The sequence below is a fragment of the Phalangium opilio genome, unplaced genomic scaffold (genome assembly GCF_054372755.1).
Source record: "Phalangium opilio isolate 3A_F unplaced genomic scaffold, DU_Popi_V2 ptg000041l_1, whole genome shotgun sequence".
In the NCBI taxonomy this organism is placed as follows: Eukaryota; Metazoa; Arthropoda; class Arachnida; order Opiliones; family Phalangiidae; genus Phalangium; species Phalangium opilio.
The window spans coordinates 5322831-5343333 of NW_028324165.1; the positions used below are offsets into that span (position 1 = coordinate 5322831).

General features: G+C 35.8%; 1 non-coding gene across 1 annotated transcript; it reads left to right on the forward strand.

The window, feature by feature from the left end:
- Positions 1 to 5168: 5168 nt before the first annotated feature.
- LOC149679532 (U2 spliceosomal RNA) lies at positions 5169 to 5358 on the forward strand. The gene has a single exon (XR_016365953.1). It is a non-coding gene; the product is annotated as a U2 spliceosomal RNA (small nuclear RNA).
- The last annotated feature ends 15145 nt before the right edge of the window (positions 5359 to 20503 follow it).

Genomic DNA, 20503 nt, shown 5'->3' on the forward strand with positions numbered 1-20503 from the left:
TGATATTTCTGTTGATACCAACGTGAATACAACTACATTTGATGATATTTCTGTTGATACCAACGTGAATACAACTACATTTGATGATATTTCTGTTGATGCCAACGTGAATACAATTATATTTGATGATATTTCTGTTGATACCAACGTGAATACAACTACATTTGATGATATTTCTGTTGATACCAACGTGAATACAACTACATTTGATGATATTTCTGTTGATACCAACGTGAATACAACTACATTTGATGATATTTCTGTTGATGCCAACGTGAATACAATTATATTTGATGATATTTCTGTTGATACCAACGTGAATACAACTACATTTGATGATATTTCTGTTGATACCAACGTGAATACAACTACATTTGATGATATTTCTGTTGATACCAACGTGAATACAACTACATTTGATGATATTTCTGTTGATACCAACGTGAATACAACTACATTTGATGATATTTCTGTTGATACCAACGTGAATACAACTACATTTGATGATATTTCTGTTGATGCCAACGTGAATACAATTATATTTGATGATATTTCTGTTGATACCAACGTGAATACAACTACATTTGATGATATTTCTGTTGATACCAACGTGAATACAACTACATTTGATGATATTTCTGTTGATACCAACGTGAATACAACTACATTTGATGATATTTCTGTTGATACCAACGTGAATACAACTACATTTGATGATATTTCTGTTGATACCAACGTGAATACAACTACATTTGATGATATTTCTGTTGATGCCAACGTGAATACAACTACATTTGATGATATTTCTGTTGATGCCAACGTGAATACAATTATATTTGATGATATTTCTGTTGTAGAGTTCGTAACAGCAAAATACGATAAAGACGTGTATGGGGCCTCATGTTATGGAAGCCACCAAAGAAGAAAATGACTTCCTTTAGCAGGTTTTTGAGGAATGACAAAGTTAAATCGGAACTTTCTAGGCATATTTAGGGAAATTGACAATTCCCAAAATATGCCTAGACAATGCACAAGTATTATTTATAGCTAAATAATGGTTTTCCTCGCGCAATAAAAAAAAATATTTTCGCCTAAAAACGTGTTTTTCTTGAAATTTGGTTTTTTACGTTTTTTGTGCTTTAGAACCAAAATATCACGAACAAATCTGGTATCACGTTAAAGCCTAGGAATAGGGCTATCGATACCTTATAAAATCAAAAACATCGAAGTTAACGCCTTTGTAGAGTTTTGCTTCAAAGTTGACCCCCCGCTCTTCGAAATTTTGAAATTGACCCCTATTTACGAGAGAACCGTTCACGATAGAGACATATCGTTAGCACTATTGAAATCTACTGGTTATATTACCCTTTATCTGAAAATATTACAAAATTTGACCAAAATGCAAAAAAGTTATTCAACATTATGCTTAGGGGTACGAATATGGTCATGGCGCACACCTAAAAACGGGACTTTTGTTCAAAAGCCTCTACTTTTGGTTCTAATTAATATTTTGGGCTAAGATTTGGGCTTTCACCATCAAATGGTTGATAGTTAACGTGGTTAAAATTTCATTGAGATCGGCCGACCCATGGTAACATGGTCGTTCAAATCGGTGTGGAATGACCCTGGTAATTTTGAAGCCCTATCTATGGTCTTTGGATCCACATACCGGATGTTCCGTATTAACTCTATACATCAAGCCGAGGGGGTAGACGCTCGGGATATCTGTGTACACCTGAGTTCAAAAGAGTTCAGCTTTGACAGTGCATTGAGTTCAAAGCCTTCGGAACTCTGAGTTCAGCTTTGACAGTACATTGAGTTCAAGACATATTGTACACCAGAGTTCTCAAGTGTCTGCCCCCTCGCATCAAGCAGACGATAAAAAGCGACCTCTCTTGTAAATTGTCTATTATTTTGCGTAGAGTCAACAGCTCGACATGGCCAGCTGATTTATATTCTTAGTAATTTTAGTTCATAAGATTTGTAACATAAGTAGGTAATACGTCATAGATTATCGTAAAGCTACGCCTGGTGAGGCGCTGTCAAACTGATGTTAGTAAACATAGATTACATTTTTGAGTCGTCAGTACCGACCGTGTTTTGAAAACATTAGATGTTTAACGTGCCAAATTCTTACATCTTTACATAAACCAAAATAGAGTTTGATAGTCACAAGGTGCATTGACTTTCAAAGTTTTAAACCAAAAGAAAAAAATTATATATATATATATAAAAAAATTAAAAAGTTGGGCGATATAAACCCCTAATCAATCTGAATCAAATTGATATTTTGAAAGATTATTTTTCTCATCCTTAAATGAAAAAATAATCAATTATTATTAATATAAAAATACATGGCGGGATTGAAATCAAAAAAATCCCATTAAAAGATGTATATATTCGAAACTGAAGTTGTAACTAAGGACCACTTGAATTCTCTCTACCTTCCAACCACTTAGAAATATCCTTGGATAAATTAAATAAATAGTTTTACTCCTAGAAATAAATTTAAACCAGTAAAGTAACCGATCATTAAAATTTTAATGGAAACCATTTTTGCTAATTGTTGTAAGAAAGGTATATTCTGGTAAACCTGGGAAATTATGGGAAATTAGTTTTTAAAATATCATCTAAAAACAGATCCTTAGTTTGTGTCATAGCCTTTATGTAGTAATCTTATGAATAATTCAATTAAGGAGAGAGTGGTTTAGGTTGAAGTCACGGATGACCTTTAACTTTCGTGTTGAGTTATTTTTTGGCTAAAATCGATTATGTTTCCGAAATATAGTTCCGAAATTTTACAGGATGCTTCTATCAGAAATTGTGTGTGTGTGGGGGGGGGGGTGTTCTTTAGCCGACATTTTGCCCTAAGGGTTATGATTAGAGTATTTTATGGATGATCCCTTAATTAAATTAGCATTGTATTTCAGGTTCTTTGTTATTAATATTAAGATATCATCTGAAAAACACACCAATCTTAACTTGTAGCAAACGGTGTTCCTTATGGCAAATTGTCACAAAACATTTTTGACTCGAAATCGTCTAAAGAACATCCACCTTAAACTCTGACAGACCTTTCTGAAACACCCTGTATATCAGTAATGATAAGCAAGTCTACACAAAAAAATAAACAAAAGGAGCGTTTTCCGGAGACCAAGTCTTTAAGGTAAAATTGGAAATCATGCAATGCGTATCAGAATTCCTAAATAAGTATAATTTTGTGTATCACTTCCTCATAATAAATACTCCTTATTTAATTACTCTATACTAAATACGGCTTAAGCTTCCCAAAGGCAAGAAGACGATTGCACGCGCGTTGAACGAAAACACCGCATCACTATAGGAAGAAAGAAGAAGACCCGAGCAAGTTGAAGAGAAGAGCTAGCGCCCTGCTCCTAATCCATCATTTTGTATTTATTTTCTACTCAGCTACCGTCTGGCCTAACTGGTACCCATTTGAATAGCCCAAACGGACCAGTACCATTTCTGTTGTCACTCTTGACCATGACTTAAACGTTGAATCTACACTTAAACCCTACTGTCAACTAACCCAGTCTAAACTTATACATCGTTACCGGGCCTCACAAGATGATGGTCCGACCTAACGCGTTTCGCTAATGTATCAAAGTCGATCCCGACTCGTGTCCAAAATGGTATCATTTACCATTATGGGGATGGGCTTCTATTACGCTGCCAAGATATACTGATATCAATACCGTTTTCTTAATTGCTAATTACTAAGGTAGAACGTAGTATAGATAAAACAGGTTTACGAGTATGTACTCTGTTCCATGTTAAGTTGTTTAATGAAAAACTGTTTACAACCACCCATTTGGAAAATATTACATGGTGATTTTTTTCTTTAAATTCATGTCTGCGGGGTTTTATAATGTAGTCCATATTTTAAAGTGGTTCCCAAAGGGGTATGTAATGATGACATAACTTCGAACCGATTGGAGCACTTAGGAGTGCCGGCCGGCCATCTTGCCATACGACTGAGCCATTGTGGGTGCACGTATGTCATAATCTAAAAGCTTGTGATTGGCTGAAACATAAATAAGCAAATGCGAAAAGTGTTAGGAGTTGTAGCGCACGCATTGAACATGAGAAACACAAACGTAATCTATAAAAGCATAAGTTTATCATGCCTCTAAGTAGAGATATGGCTGCTACTCCTATGGCAATAGTGTTTGTATGGCTCCCTTTAATGAAACCCTATACTCTCTCCGTATCATTTATCACCTCAACTTCAATACAAAATTGTACTGCCTAGCCTAGCGTTTCTTTTATCCCTTTTAGAATGTTTCAGGACTGAAACCGCCCCTATCTCACGAGAGAGAGGGATTTTGGGGTTTCTCAAGTAAAATTCGTTCCCCCCCCCCCAATGCCTGCCTATACGAAACGTAAAAATCTCCTTTATTCCATTGGGTGGTTTTTTTTTTCACGTGACCCATTTAGTAATCGTCTCGACCACTTGGTGGCTGCACCGCGAGAGGAATTTCAAATTTTTCTCTCTTCAGATGTTAGCGCTATGCGAGTTCTAACGTCACAGTAGCCAGCGAAAGATGGCCAGTTGTAACCCATATTTGTGTACTTAGAGGCATGATAAACCTATGATAAAAGGCATGTCATCAATATTTTTACGGGTTGGCCATGAGTAACCCCAGTTCCAGTTAGATTTAGTTTGGCTCAGAGCCTCAGTTTTTTTTGTCACCCTTTTAATAAATCTTCTTTTGTCTTTGTAACTGACTATAGTTATTATTCAGCTAAAATACAAATTATAACAAAAAGGCCTAAGCAAACGTCAATTATTTACATGCTTAATTATTTTAAAAGTATTAAATTGAAGTGCATATGTGCGTGAGGAACCCATTTTATATATTTTTATTTAAATAACAATATATATTTTCAATTAGCACCTTTAAAAATTTTATACCTGCCGAATACAGATGTTCAGGGAAAACTAATTTATGTACTTATAAATTAAACAATTAAATTTAGCAACCCTTGTTACCCTAGCGTAGTCAGTCAGTACAGTGCTGCCAGACACGTCATATGTGATTCGAGATGAATCTTTTCTATAATTTCTAGTAATGGATTTCTTTATTTTGTTCATTAATTAGCGTTAATTAATGAAATGTTTAAGCTTAATTAACCGTGTAATTGGTATCGCTTCTCGGCCTTTTGGCTAAGATCATGTGTAGTATCTGTTCTGATCAGCTTAATATCTGATCGGGTTCCATTGGGACCCTTCGATATTAACTCTATTTTTGGAACTGGGCGAAGTTGAACGGGCTTGCCCGACTTCGCCACGAGTCGACCTGATATTGCACTACATTCAGGATCGGCTCACAATAATTAATTCTAAAATTAAACATTATACAATACTGTTGGTTTCTTTAAACCCAAAAATTGTCTGGAGAGGGGCGCTTGTGTAGGCCATGCTTTTTGGCGACAAATCTCTAGGGAATACGGCATATTTCGGCGCCTCTATGGTGTGGCTGCGTAGTGTCCACCGAATGGTGCGAGTGAATACAAAACATTTCGCAGTGTGACAAAAGTCGTGGTTCTGTTTATCTTGGTAATCTTGAAAAATAAGAGAATTTCTTCTTCTTTCTGGTTCCGAGCTACAATTTTTCTTGTAATTACTATTTGAGGAGTTTCATTTGTTGCATAGTAAAATTCATGAACTCTCTAATTTATGGGTTAATATGAGTATGAGAGAAAATGTTAATTGCCACTTCAGGGAATTAAAGCTCGGAAAAAATATTGCTTTTTTGTTATTTATACTAAAATTTTAAATATTTAAAATTTAATGAAAAAGATATTAAGTACAATTTTGAAGGCTCGTGTGCATGCTAATAAGGACAAATACAAGTTAAAACATTAAAGGAATACTTAACTAATTGCAAACGAGATACATAGATAAAGGACACCGAAATGTCCTTCAAATGACAGTGGTCCATGCAACACGTCCAATTGGCAAAGTAGGTGATTGACACTTAGTAAGGGAGGTTTTTACCAATTCCTGCTCCCAATACCTAATTATTTTAAACACAAACACGGAACCATGTCTGTCAGTCTGACAGTAACGCTGCAACTGTAACTGTTAAATGCGGGATTAGTGAAGACGGGTGTATCCAGATTTAAGAATTTTCTTGTTAAATTTTTAAATTTTTCAAGTGTTGAAGATGATAGTGAGTGTTGCAATAAAGAAATATAGATACGTTATAAAGCGTAGGATCAAGGCGGATTATATAATATAGTAATTGTATTATTATATAATATTATTATATTATATTATCAAGAAGCGATATCTAGTTTACTAGGGAGAAGGTTTAAGTATGCCTGAGTATTCGCGCTACATAGTCTCAGCCCCCCTTTCAAAATACAAGGGGGGACGTAAAAGGAGGTCGGGCTCTTTCGCCTCTCCTCAGTCGCAAAATACGTAATTTTTGTTATTCGCGTCGCGCTGACGTGAGTTTTCAAGAACCAATGAGATGCTGCGGTTGTAATTTAGAGGCGGGAATTAACTTCGAACCTACATTTGGACTGGAGATAAAGCTATAAGTGTGGTGAATTTTTACCTTCTCCCTAATAAACTAGATAGCGCTTCTTGATATTATATTATATTATATTAATAATATAATATAATATATATATTGTACAAAATAGACCTCGAGTGAATGGTTCATTTCTTAAAAAGTGCTTCAAACAAAATTGCATTATAAGTATCCCTTTAAAAGGTCCCAGATTGGGGTAGTGCTCCCTTAAGCTTTTCGTTATACCATATTTTTTTTATTCCTTACTTTTTGCAAATTCGCGATGCTACAACAACTAAGGCGGTTCATCTCGAAGGAACATTTATCTTAGGCAGATTTTCTCGTCACTCTCTCGATTTGAAAGAATAAAAGTAGGAGGATGAGTGGAAGGAAGGAAGCCTAGAAAAAGGGAATTGTAAGCTGGAGAAAGCCTAGGCCTAAACAAGGCCTAACCTGTTTTATACCCTGAACAGTTCAGGCTTAGCGGGGAAGAGAGGGGTGACGTAGCACCCTGCTCGATCGAATTACGAGACTTCTTTCGTGGCTATCTGTTTCTCTTATCCCGAAAGCCTAAAGGCAGACTATCACCGATGCTCGAACTTTTTTGCGCTTGATATTTCTGGAAGTCGTGTACTTCAGAGAAGTGTATTACTGAGCGGTAACGTGGCAATGGTTCTTGTCTAGCTTCACAACTGGCGCTAGGATGAATTGTAAAAGGGGAGGGTAAGAAATAAACAAGTTGAGAAACCAAAAAAAAATAAACCTCTCCGAGACTGATCGAGACGCATGGCGTTTGGACCATGATTAAATCTTACTAGACTGCCTTTAGGTATACAACACGTAGCAACCACGCGTCTACGAATTTATCCCACAGCACAGTGCACGCTAAAACTTTCCACTTTCAGTTCACATTATATGGAATGTTCTTCAGATTTTGAACCTTATTTGAGGAAAAACTTCATTTAATTGGAATGCCATTTTTATTATGTGTTCGTCCGCAACATTTCTAGTGTATGACGAATTCATAGTGCGAGTGAATTTCGTTTCGAGGATAAAGGCATTTTGTGCTCATAAATTGTTATCCTAGGAATGTTATGCTTTTATATTCCATGTGCTTTTGTTACACTACATATTTAACAATGTGTTTTGATTCTAGACTTGGATCACCTCAATTATTACGTTGACAGTAATGAAGAAAACTAAACTTAAAGTGAAAATAGCTCTGGGATAGCTTGTCTATTAAGGTTCGATTCCATGCTCTCAAGTGAAATTTTCATCACTAAAATTAAATTAATTATATTCGACGCTATCTATGATGTCGTGGTTCAATTTTATAGCTTCTAATCTCCGCACACGAAATAAGGGGGATAGGCGTTTAACCAGCCAGCTGAAAGAGGTTTTAGTAGTACTTTTGCAAGCCAAAGCGGTTAGCAAAAGTAAAAAAATAGTTTTTCAAACAAATTTGAAATTTCAGTATTGGGACATCATATTAAACAATGAAGCTGAAACACAACTAAAATTACCAATTTAATGTATAAGAATATTATTTTGACAATGTACACGTAGATTTCCATTTTCCTATCTCAAAAAACCTTTAACATACTCCAAATTCTTCAGTGAAATCTTAAAAAAAATCAAGACAAGTCTTCGGTAGCTAGAAAAATTTCATAAAGAATAATCCCCAATATGAAAGCAACTGGGTGGCTTTATCAATCGTCGTCCAACTAACCGGTCCATGGCAGCCAACACATAAAGGTCACTGAGAGGTCAAGATATTCCTTCCCTATACACTGTATAAAATAAAGCGCGACGAGTCTTTTGACCTCTTAGCTCGTGACCCTTGAGAGTAGAAAATAAATGTATTTCTTCCCGGTTTTTGGGTATAGATTATCCTAAGCAAAAGGGTAACCTTTAAGGTGATGTGAAAGCAAAACTTCAAATTAAAAAGAAAATTATATAAGGAACCAAAAACCAAGGAGACTATGTTTTGTCAGTGTTTTCCAAATACTCTGTTGCCACACATTCCAGTCTGAGATTCTAAAATTTTGAAGTCAGATAGATAAACTTTGAAATTTCGAGTCAAAAGCATAAACAGGGTTAATTGAAAAAATTGTCAAAAAAAAGATGTATGCCATGAGGTAGTTTTAAAGTAACTATTGGCCTATATTCGCATAGAAAACAAAAGTGTAGTCTCTTGACCTTGTTTAAAATTGGCTATAAAATCGTATTTCATGAAAGTCCACCTTCCACGGGAAGGAGGGGTATGAAAGAAGAGGCGCGTCATAGCGACAGAGGTAAAAAGAAATTACGTATTTTTCAGCAACGTCATCAAAACGTTTCTTAAGTGTGCCTATAAGATAATTTAAACATTTCGTTACGTGTTGGAAGGAGGGGCTCTATACTGGGCTATGAGTCGGACTGAAGTAAATACTAACCTTTCTCCATTCCTACTTCTAAAATTAAATCTATCCCTGGTATATTTATAATCCTGCAAAAAATATGGACTCGGAACTTCTAAAACTTTCGAGAACACTCCATGTGTTCATTCTCTATCCCTTTAACCTTATACAGGGTGTTTGTGAAAAGTCCATCAATAATGAAAGGGCGTATTTATTGGGCCATTTTGAGTCGAAAATGTTCTATGACATTTAGCCGTCCGAGCCACGGTTTTCGAGTTATGATTTGAATATTTTAGGGATGACCCCTTCATTAAATTAGCGCTGTCTTTCAATTTCTAAATTAAATTTAAGGGGTCATCCGTAAATTACTCCAATCATAACTTGAAAACAGTGGCCCGGACGGAAAAATGTCATAGAACATTTTCGACTCAAAATGGCCCAATAAATACGCCCTTTCATTATTGATGGACCTTTCACAAACACCCTGTATAGGTGGAGAAAAATGGCGTTTTTTGCGCACTTTTCTTGTTGTTTGATTGTGGAATTGCTGATGATCGCGTCTAGGTGGTCTTTCTCTCTCTCGAATCTCTTCCCTTTCGTAAGTAACTGGGGAATGTCCCGCTGTGACGACCAAATGAAGCCAATCTCGACTCAATGGAGAGAAGATTTTCATGCCCTTTCTTTAATAAAAGACACAGAGAAGCCACACGCGGGTACCGGATTGTTGTTATAAATTCCGGGAGATGAATTGAGGTACCTAATTCAATGACTCCCAGCAAGTACTCCTTTCCAAAGGGTCAAGAATACTACAAATCCTAAATGAGGCTCGTTTAAAATTTTAATTGGTTTATTTAATAGTACATTGAAAGAAAGTTACCATATATATGCAACGAAATGTTTGGAATTTTGAAAAACTCAATAGGTTCTATCAGGAGTTCATTACAAGAAAAACTTGTCTCATTCATTGAAGCATAAGTTCATAAGATATATGTTCCAACCTAAAGTTTGAAATTCATCTTCTGTATTTAAATTTTCATCAACATATACCATAAGTTCATGTTCCGTAAGTTTCTCACTGGTTACTGAGAGCTTATCATGAAGTGACGTAGATGATACGTCATAGATTCTCGTAAAGTGACGCGCGGTGAAAGGCTTAGTACAGACTAAATAGGAAAATGGACTGCAAAACCGAGTATAGTCAATTCTCGCTTGTCGTTCTCGAACTAACTCTCAGTAAGTCTCTAGCATTATGAAGTATAGAAAGTGTCATACTTATGGAACATATCTTTTAGCTTATGATTGAAGTAATAATACATTCTTATTCGAAGGTAAAGTATGACCATTTTTCAGGAAATATCGACCGAGGTCAACCGGACAGACTGCAGGCAGCCACTTGTAATTTTATAGGTCAGTATGGAGATTTAAAACATGGTCAACCATAACGATTAGAGTGCATACACTCGTACAGTACCTTTATCGCTTGGTTAACGCCAAAAAAAAAGGATTTACATACCACCAGGGATAGATTTAATTTTAGGAGTAGGAATGGAGAACGGTTAGTATTTACTTCAGTCCGACTCATAGCCCAGTATAGAGCCCCTCCCTCAAACACGTAACAAAAAGTTTAAATTATCTTATTGGCTCACTTAAACTACGTTTTGATGACGTTGCTGACGGGGAGGGCGAAAAATGCGTAATTCCCTTTTCTCTCCATCGCTATGATCCGCCTCTTCTTCCATACCCCCCTTCCCGGGGAAGGGGGTGAGGAACTATGACGCGAGCCCAGATTACGCTGTTCTCCATTCCTACTTCTAAAATTAAATCTATCCCTGATACCACTTACACAAGTAGTCTGGCCACCTGATGTAAATGGTATTATGATGGAATTCATAAACGTCGAATGCAACGCAATTTAGTACAGGCGAAGGCAGGGCGTCGTGCGCAAACATCTGCCTTTAGCGCACGATTATGAATTCCACCTTTAGTCCTCTAGCATGTTAACTATGTATTTGAACTTCTAACACATACAAGCCCTTGCCTATACTGATATTGATAAACCCAGAAATGTTTGAAACATAACAGGAAAACAATCGGCCTACCGATTACGTTTGCCTCGATCCTTCTCAGTTTTACCATAAGTGAATAATATGTTAGCTCCCTATAAGTTACTCAGGCTCCATAGGCGTAATGTATCCAGCGATTTCTTCTCATTTCGCCCGCGCGGGAAAAAAGTCCGAATGTTGCGCTCTCTCTTGTCGAAAAAAAATACCGCTTGTACGGCTCCTCGACCTCGGGTCGTCGGCTGCTTTTTCACCAAGGGAGTGTTTTAGTCGTGAATGTTTATGTTTTAACAATTTAACATTAAATCATGGCGTTTGTGTCAGTACTGAGACAAAAAAATGCAGGAATTCAATGTAATTTACCGATATTGATAAAGAATGCTAAAGATAAGAGTTGTTATTATACAACTGAGCTAAATCCAATCCACTGATCTCTTAACTGTTTTCTTAACCGAGGCTACTGAGCGAAATATTCGGCTGCTTAAATAGCTCCGATATCATTGGCTAGCTTCCACTACACGCGCTTCCGGAGAAAAACCGGAAAGAAGAGTAAATAAGATTTTCGTTCACGTGGTGGCCGCAGAGCGTCGCATATAATTGGGAAGCCGGCGGCGCGGGAGAAAGCGCTGGAGTATAAAAATGAATTGCCTGAGTAACTTATAGGGAGCTAACATATTATTAACTCATGGTTTTACCTTTAGTGCGGTATTGTTACGCCATCTATGAGCAAAGTTAGTCAATAGCCATTCAAACAGAAATTATAGCATTTCTCTCATGGCACAATAATTATCTAAAAACATTTTACCAATTTACTGTCGGAAATCATCTTTATAAGGTTTTTTTTACAAATGACGCCGTTTTCATAGCAGTGATTCGACGAAACATCATAACTTTCCTTGGAAGTTTTTGCAGACTAGAAGGGTTTATAACATTTACACCAGGAGGTAATGCTACGTGGTACTTCATTTCGTCCTCCAAGTAGCATGGCCTCCAGGTGTAATTCCTCCATGTCTGAATACTATGTATGTATACCTGATATAAAAATATGATAGTCTTATATCTTTGTGAATTAAGCTTTTAGAAAAATGAATCATAAAATTCAACGTTAATGGTACCTCAGTAGGTGGCGTTTGAGAAATTATCTCGCATAAAACCAACCATTATCCCATGAAATAATATCGTTTTTACAGCCTATTAACACTAAGCAGTAACCCCGTCGTTTTTGAACAAAAGTGCCTAACCAATCCCATGGTTCCGAAACATTCCAATGTCTTCTCAAAGGGAGAGCAAAAAGGCAAAATAAATAATTCTTTTCTGATAATAGATGATTTCTAAAATTCTACAAGGTCAAATTTAAAACGAATATTAGTGACTTTTTTTTGGCTGCTTTCGGCAAGGTAAAAAATCTTTCATATACAGGGTGTTTCAGAAAGGTCTCTACATAAGAAATTAAGGAGGATGTTCGTAGTGTTTTAGTTTTATTGATGACCCCTTAAAATTAACATATGAAACTGAAAGATAATTCTAATTTAAAGGGTATGGGAATTTACAATTTCATATCATATTTTAGCACGAAAGTGGTATTATATTACACTTTCAAGTCTCTTCTTTCAAAATATAAAGTTTTTAATATAATTGAACCAAAGTTTCTATTTTTAAAATCCATTGGAAAATCACGAAAACTCAGTTTCGATATATAAATCATTTTGTCTTGTCAGTTTGTTCGGCTGTTTTATGACATCACTATGACGTTGAAGAAAAAAGCGCGGGAATCCTATACGCGCGAGCGCGAGCTATACGCGTCTCGAGCTCTGTCCATGCTTCTCCCCTCTGGGTCTGATAGCGGAGAGTGGCACTATCTCGCGTGTGTGACGTCAAAAACAAGAAAACATTGTAGCCTTTCTTAAAAAGTGGATTTTAAATAATTCCATATGAAGCATTTTCAAATGCATATTGCCAAATAACTAGAAATCGGAGAATTAAAAGCTTGATATTTTTGAATTCACAGTAATTAGTTCTATCTTTTGCTATATAAATCAGAGGTTTTTCAAACGAAGCTTCTCATACCCTTTAATTAAGGGATCATTATTAAAACACTCAAGTGATAACTCAAAAACCGTGGTCCAGACGGCAAAATGACACAGAATTTTCAACACAAAAAACGCTCAAAGAACCTTGATAATCTTCAAAGTAGTCGAAAATGGGTATAGAATTCGCAATTTTCAACTATTTTGTTTCACTAATCCATTTTTGATATAACACCCTACTTTTCAGAACTTGTGGCTGAACGCACCTTTGCGTAAACTCAAGATTTGTGATGGACCATATTGTAACTTAACAAATATCTAAGATTTACTGGAACCGATATTTTAAAATACCGGTATCGACCATTAACTAAGCGATATCAACCGTTTATCTATCGATATCGACCAATTATCAACAATTTTTACCGATCTTTATCCGATATATTGGTAAAATAACCTTGAACCGGTATATCGGTAAAAATACGTAAATTAAGCTCGATCGATTTTTACTTATATAAATAAAAATTGATAAATTAAACTCTAACCGATATATTGGCAAAAATCAGTAAATCGATCTCGCATCGATATATCAGTAAAAATCGGTAAATTACCCTCGAACCGATTTAAGTGTCATATCGCAATCATATCGATTTGTGCCATCACTATTGCTTCCAAAACCACAAAACCGTAAAGGTGACATTGTAGAGTATCGCCTAATTACAAACGAGTAGTTATTTTCGCAATATGTTAATATCGCACCATTTCTTGGAGTGAATTTCTTAATTCCTTGTAATTTCGCCTTCACTTTAGAACGGTTCCTCCATTTTAGGGAACATGTCCTGTCTACCTTCGGTTTATTTTTCTTAAAGAAAGTGTGTGTACGTTCGGCCTTCAATTTGGTTAAAGCCGACTAAAAAGCTCAGCGTTCCCAACAGGGGTCGGACATCTTTTCAAAAGATTCCCGCGGTTACAAACTGGTAAAAAGAAATATATTTTTTTTTAGGCGCTGAGATATAAAATGGAGGTCCACGATCCCCCAAAAAAATATTTGAAGGGGTGCAGACGGAGGCCCCTACTGGGTTCCGAAATTGGCCAGATATATTTTATATTCAAAATCAGAAATACATAAACTTTCAACCAAAACTCACCATTTCATGTAAGAATTCTTGCGCTTTCTAAGAATGAAATTGGATATATTGACTGATCGAGCCGAGGGGCTAGTCATTCGCTGAAATTTTGTAAACCTGATAACTGATTTCTGAATTTTTATGTCAATTCCGTTGATTACTGATTGAACTCCTTGATTTCTGCGATTACGATTATTTTCGGTGATTCCATAATCTTTACACTGATTTCCAGTTATTGCCGCTGATTACTTGTGATTTCTCTTTGAATTCAAATGAATCCCGACCGTGATTTTTTGGTGATTGCCGTGATTACCACTGGATTCTTCGTGAATTGCGGTGAATGCAGTGATTATTTCTATTTCAACCGATTACGATTTTTATCTTGGATTTTCGAATTCCTCGATTGATTATGTGTGATTATTTCAATAAATGCGTGATTTCCGAGGTGATTACAAGATATTACTAGTAAATCATGTGATAATTTCCGATTTTTTCAAGATTTCATGTGATTTCCAGTGATTATCGGAGACTTCTGATTACCTTTGATTACCCACAAGAAATATTTTGATTACTGATGAATTTCTAAGAATTTTAGAAATCAAGTACTCGATTTCTGTGGTTTTTGTACACCTGATTATTCAAGTGACTAACCCCTCGGAGCGAGCACCTCACCGTATTTTTTTATGGACTGCCTTACGGTCAAAGGTAAGGCGCAGCTATAGTGCTTTGCATTAGAGGAGAAATATTCAATAGGTACCCAAATATTTGGCGAAGAAAACACCCCTTTTCGTTTATAAAACGTTTTTGTGGTGAACAATACCCTTGATAAAACGGTATTTTATTCAAGTTTTTTTTTTGGAGCACGGGAAATCCGTTTTGATATGTCCACTTTTGGGGACATTTTGTTGGCCTCAAAAGTTCTCGTATGGCTTCTTTGTAGACTAAGATATATTTTTTATCATTAAACCCAAAGTTTGAAATTCATCTTCAGTATTTAAATTTTCATCAATATATATCATAAGTTCATGTTCTATAAGTTTGTCACTGGTTACTGAGAGCTTTTCATGAAGTGACGTAGGTGAAACGCCAGAGATTCTTGAAAAGCAACGTCTGGTGAGGCGCTATCAAAGGCTTAGTACAGACTAAATAAGATGAAATTCATCTTCAGTATTTAAATTTCCATCAATATATAAGCTCATGTTGCATAAATTTGTCACTGGTTACTAAGAGATTTTCATGAAGTGACGTAGATGAAGCGTCATAGATTCTTGTAAAGCAACGTCTGCTGAGGCGCTATCAAAGGCTTAGTACAGACTAAATAAGATGAAATTCATTCTCAGCATTTAAATTTTCATCAATGCTAATCAAGTTCATGTTCCATAAGTTTGTCACTGGTTACTATGAGAGCTTCTCATGAAGTGACGTGGGTGAAACGTCATAGATTCTTGTAAAGCAACGCCTGGTGAGGCGCTCTCAAAGGCTTAGTAAACACTAAATAGGACGATGGACTGCAAAACCGAGTGTAGTCAATTCTTTCGTCGTTCTCGAACTAGCTCTCAGTGTAGAAAATTTGTTTGTTTTTTTTTTGTCTAGAAATTAAAGTTAATGCTGATCTAAAAACTATATGCGAAAAAACTTAAGTTTTAGGGGCTTATTTAGTGCAAATTTAAAATATTTTTTAATAGAAAGAAATTAGTTTTTTCTCTTAATCGTAACAATTTCATAATAAAGGTCAAGGGTGATTGATTAAAAACATAGTTGAAGTTTAAGCCTTTGTAACAGAAAATACTTTATCCCTTAAAATTAAATTAGTTAACCTTCTTTTCAAAATCGTAGTCATAATTTAATTCCAACTATGATTAGGGAATTTTTTTGTCGTTCCCAAAGCTAGTGCGACGGGCTTTTCGAGAAATGTCTCCACACCAAGGGGGGATATATATATCCACACTCAGTAATTCTCTAGCATTACGAAGAATATTTAGTTTCATACTTACGGAAAATATCTTATGATATTTGTATATATATAATAATTTTAAACTTTGTTTCATAACTTACTTTCTACGTAGAGATCCGACCCCTAGTGTCAAAAATGTACGGGTTCGAAAGGTTAACGCGTAAGCTTAAGGGCGGGATTTCATATTATAAAGTAGCACCTTGTTAAATCTTTCAAGAAACCTCCAAAGGATTAGGCATCAAAAACGCCAACGCGGTGAATGTTTCTTGTTTTTTATTTAAGGAATGGGACCCCCCCTGTAACCATTGACCCCTTAAATACTATAACCCGAATAGAACATTAATGTCAAAATCATGGATCATGAGTAGAAAATTATGTTGTACAAAAAAAGCAGAGAACTTGAGTGAAGATAGTGATACTCGTAGATTCTCCGTGTATATACATGTAAGCAGGGAGGAGTAGGGATGGAGACGAAATGTAGGCACTTTTTACCTCTCTGAGTGACGATGACGTCATGGAGAGGTATTACACTGGACGTTTCTGTCTGTGTGTCTGTCACTACGTTCGCAGTTGGCAAATCGGAGCAAACGTTTTCACAGAAAGCAATTTTGGCTTCTACTCCCATCGTCAGGATTAAGAAGTACGCGGTGATCGGCTAGGGTTACGAGAAACGTGTAGCCTTCCAATGGCAGGGCTTGCACCAAAGATTAACACAATTGTGGTTTTTCTTATCATTTATTGTGAATCAATCGCCTTATATACCCTAAATTTCCAAAAATTGTTAAAGAGGCATACGATTGAATTAAAACGTCAACAATAGCTATGTTTAAAATTATTTTAGAAATAAAGTTTCTTAAAACGATTTAACTAGAATTAAGGTAAATTAATGACGTTTAAAATAATTAATGTCAATTATATTTATTTAATTATTTAAGAAAAACCTCTTAATTGCGTCTCGACTCGGAGAGGTTTTTTTGGTTTCCCAACTTGTTTTCCTATCTTGTATTTCAGAACAGTTAATTGTTTTCCCTAAAAGTTTAAAAATATTTATTATACTTAATATTTTGCCTCATAGGCCTATAAAAAATTCTAAAACGGTCTATTATTTGAGATGAACGAAAAATTTCCAAATATTCGCAACGTGCGCTTTCTCCCAGAGTGAGGCCCAACTCAAAGGGGTAGATCAAAACCGCCACGAGCAAAATATATATTTCAACATATTCTCAAACGATAGTATAAAATTTCAAAAAATACCCCCGTGAGAATAAGGTCCATCGGCAAATCTAACCTTGGAGAAAAAAAAATAGATCCCTTGCCTCATTAATCTAACATCCTAGTAAGGCAGCTAAGGCTAGCCAAGCGTATAGCGTGAAGCCTATTTCGCAGGGGCATACACGGAGCTGACTTAGACAAATTTTATTTCATGGGGACGTAACGGCAACCTTTATATCATGCATATGGAAATAGTGGTACCCTTGATGGAAATTGGAATTAGTTTAAACATAAGTTCGTAAGATATGTTCCATAAGTTTGTCACTGGTTACTCATGTAGCTTGTCATGAAGTGATTGGAGTAGGTCATAGATTCTCGTAAAGCAACGCCTGGTGAGGCGCTGTCAAAGGCTTAGCATAGGAAGATGGACTGCAAAACTAAGTGTAGTCAATTCTCGAACTAGCTATAAATTAAGTCTCTAGCATTACAAAGTATAGAAAGTGTCATACTTATGGAACATACCTTATAGTATCAACATTGTCCATTCAAAAAGGAATAAAGAGAACTCTGCGTAATGTTAGATTCAAACATTTTCCAACACTCTTGAACAGAATCGACGCTTGGGCTTCTGTGATTTTCCGTCCTAGGTGGAGGCTGTTTACTGATGTAGAGATAGAAAGAACACTAGAGACTAGACAATGGTTTCAGTTTCCGCAAAATCCGCCACCAGAAGGCGCCCCTCTTCAAGAAATACGCCCCAAAAAGACCTCCTTTTATAAAGCAAGCGAGGATAGGTTCAGAATACAGTAGGCTATGATTTCTATTTCTAGAAAAATCAGCACGAGAAGAACCCCACTAGGAGACGCCCCACTACTTTTTTTTTATAAAGAATGCGTGCTCATAGAAAATGTCCTTTTAACCCATACTTATGGGGAGTATTATAGGGCTATGATTTAATTTATAATGAATGGCAAAGGCTCAAACTTGAATAGGAAATTATTCATGTTGTAGCCAAATGAAGGATTATTGGTCTAAAAAGCCGCCAGACACTGGCACGATTTAAACGTAAAACTTTCAATGAGCTTGGCATCCACCCGCAATAAGTCTTTCAATGTATATGTCGAAACATAATTGATGTTGAGCGCTGGGTCTTATTAAGCCGTTATAAAGCATGATGCAGTCACAGTGCTACGCGGTTTGAAGGGGAGGGGGGGGGGAAGATGGAATAGCCTTAGCCAGGGCGTCATAGACCGTTGATTCGTGTAATGCATTTGGAAAAGAATAGGGATATCATAGCCCCCTTTTGCTACATCGCTAATACATCATAATTTTTGGAAAGGTTTTTTTAAAAAAGATATTTATTGAAAAGTGTTGTTCGCTGTTCGCGCCAATCTAAGGGTTTAATGAAAATAAGCTGGGGTATACCTATTAATGTTTTACACTATTTAATTTCATAGTAAAATTATAAAAAAACGTCTTGGTTTGGACCAAGGCCGAAAAAACAAACGATATGTCTGAGGTTTATCAGTTGACTGAAGTTTCAGATATTGCAATTTCTTTTTAAATTACTTTTATTCCTTTAATCCTTAATCAATATTTAATTCAATCAACTTATTTTTACTGTTAATCGATCTATTCCCTCTAAATTAATTTCAAAAATTACATATCTACGCTTTTTCAAGAATAATTCCATTTTCCGAAAACATTTTATCATGAAATTAATTATTTTGAAGGGAGTACGTGTTGGGTGACGAATATTGAATATTTGAAATATTATACGAAGTGTCTAAAAAGAGCAAGCGATCTTTGATATAACTCGAAAGGAAAATGTAAATATTTGATAGTGGATGCATATATTGGGGACGCGAATTTATACATTTAACTTCGAATATCGAAATGTTACATTTTTTTGTCGCGACTATGAAGGAAAGGTTGCACTGCAGTTTCCCTCTCCGAACTTCAAAGCTTCTTGGCCATAACTCAATCTAGATTTGGAACGTCATCACCCCTTACTACATTGTTGGCGTTACTTGTACACAGGCCCGTAGCCAGAAAAGTTACGCAGAGGGGGCAGTATCTTTCTGTGAGGGGGCATGGCAAATGGAATTTTTTTTATAGAATAACATAAATATCAAAATGTCAGACAATAAATATTTAAGCAGGTATTTCATTATTGACACTCATTTAACATTTGAAAATCAAACTTTTTTTAAAAAGTTTAAAAATAAATAAATTGTTAATAAACAATTCTAAATCTAAATTTCTAGTCAGATCTTTTTCGTAGGCTAGGGAAGTTAAGTTTCACTTTCTTTCAAGTGACATAGCTCGTCGTTAAAGTGAAAATACGCCAGTAGGGCAGGAAAAGTTTGCCTCGCAACTTCGCAACTCGCTGTTGAGGCGTCAAATGTAAGTCTGTACCCCGAGGGGTCGGTCATTCATGAACTCCCGTACGCTACCCGTGAAATCCAACTTAAGAAATCCGAAATCAATGCTGATTTCGAAATCAAATAAAAAATCCGAAATCAGCAACGAAATCACAAAACATTAAAGAAATCATAAAATCAGAAAAAAAAACAAAAAATCAACAAAGAAATCACGAAATCAACATAAAAATCACGAAATCAGAAGCGAAATCACAAAATCAGAAACAAAATCAGTAAAGAAATCGTGAAATCCATTACAAAATTCACGAAATCCAAAATCCAAAGAAATCGCAAAATCCGTCGAAATCACGGGAAAAATCTCAAAATTCGATGAAATTCATTGGATTTTATCGAATTCTGAAATCAAACGAAATCCGACGGAATCCGAAGAAATCAAATTGGATTTCAAAATCCCGAACACTTTTTCCAAAACGTCCGACCCCTCACTGTACCTCGACATAATATTTTGGTCCTGGATGACAAAACCAGCGATATATATCAAGGATAACCACAAAAAGCTAAAAATTCCAGTGTATCAGGGATACATATCAAAAGTGAATTTAAAACATACAAATGAATCAGGGATATATCAAGTAAAAAAATCCAAGTGTATCAGGAATATACACAAGTAAAGACAATAAAGTCTAAAATATGTTGATATACATTCTAAATAGCTTGAATATTTGTGTATCAAAATGAAAATATTCATTACAGGGGCAAAGTTAGTTTGATAAGAAGGCATTGGAAAATTTTGAGGGGGCA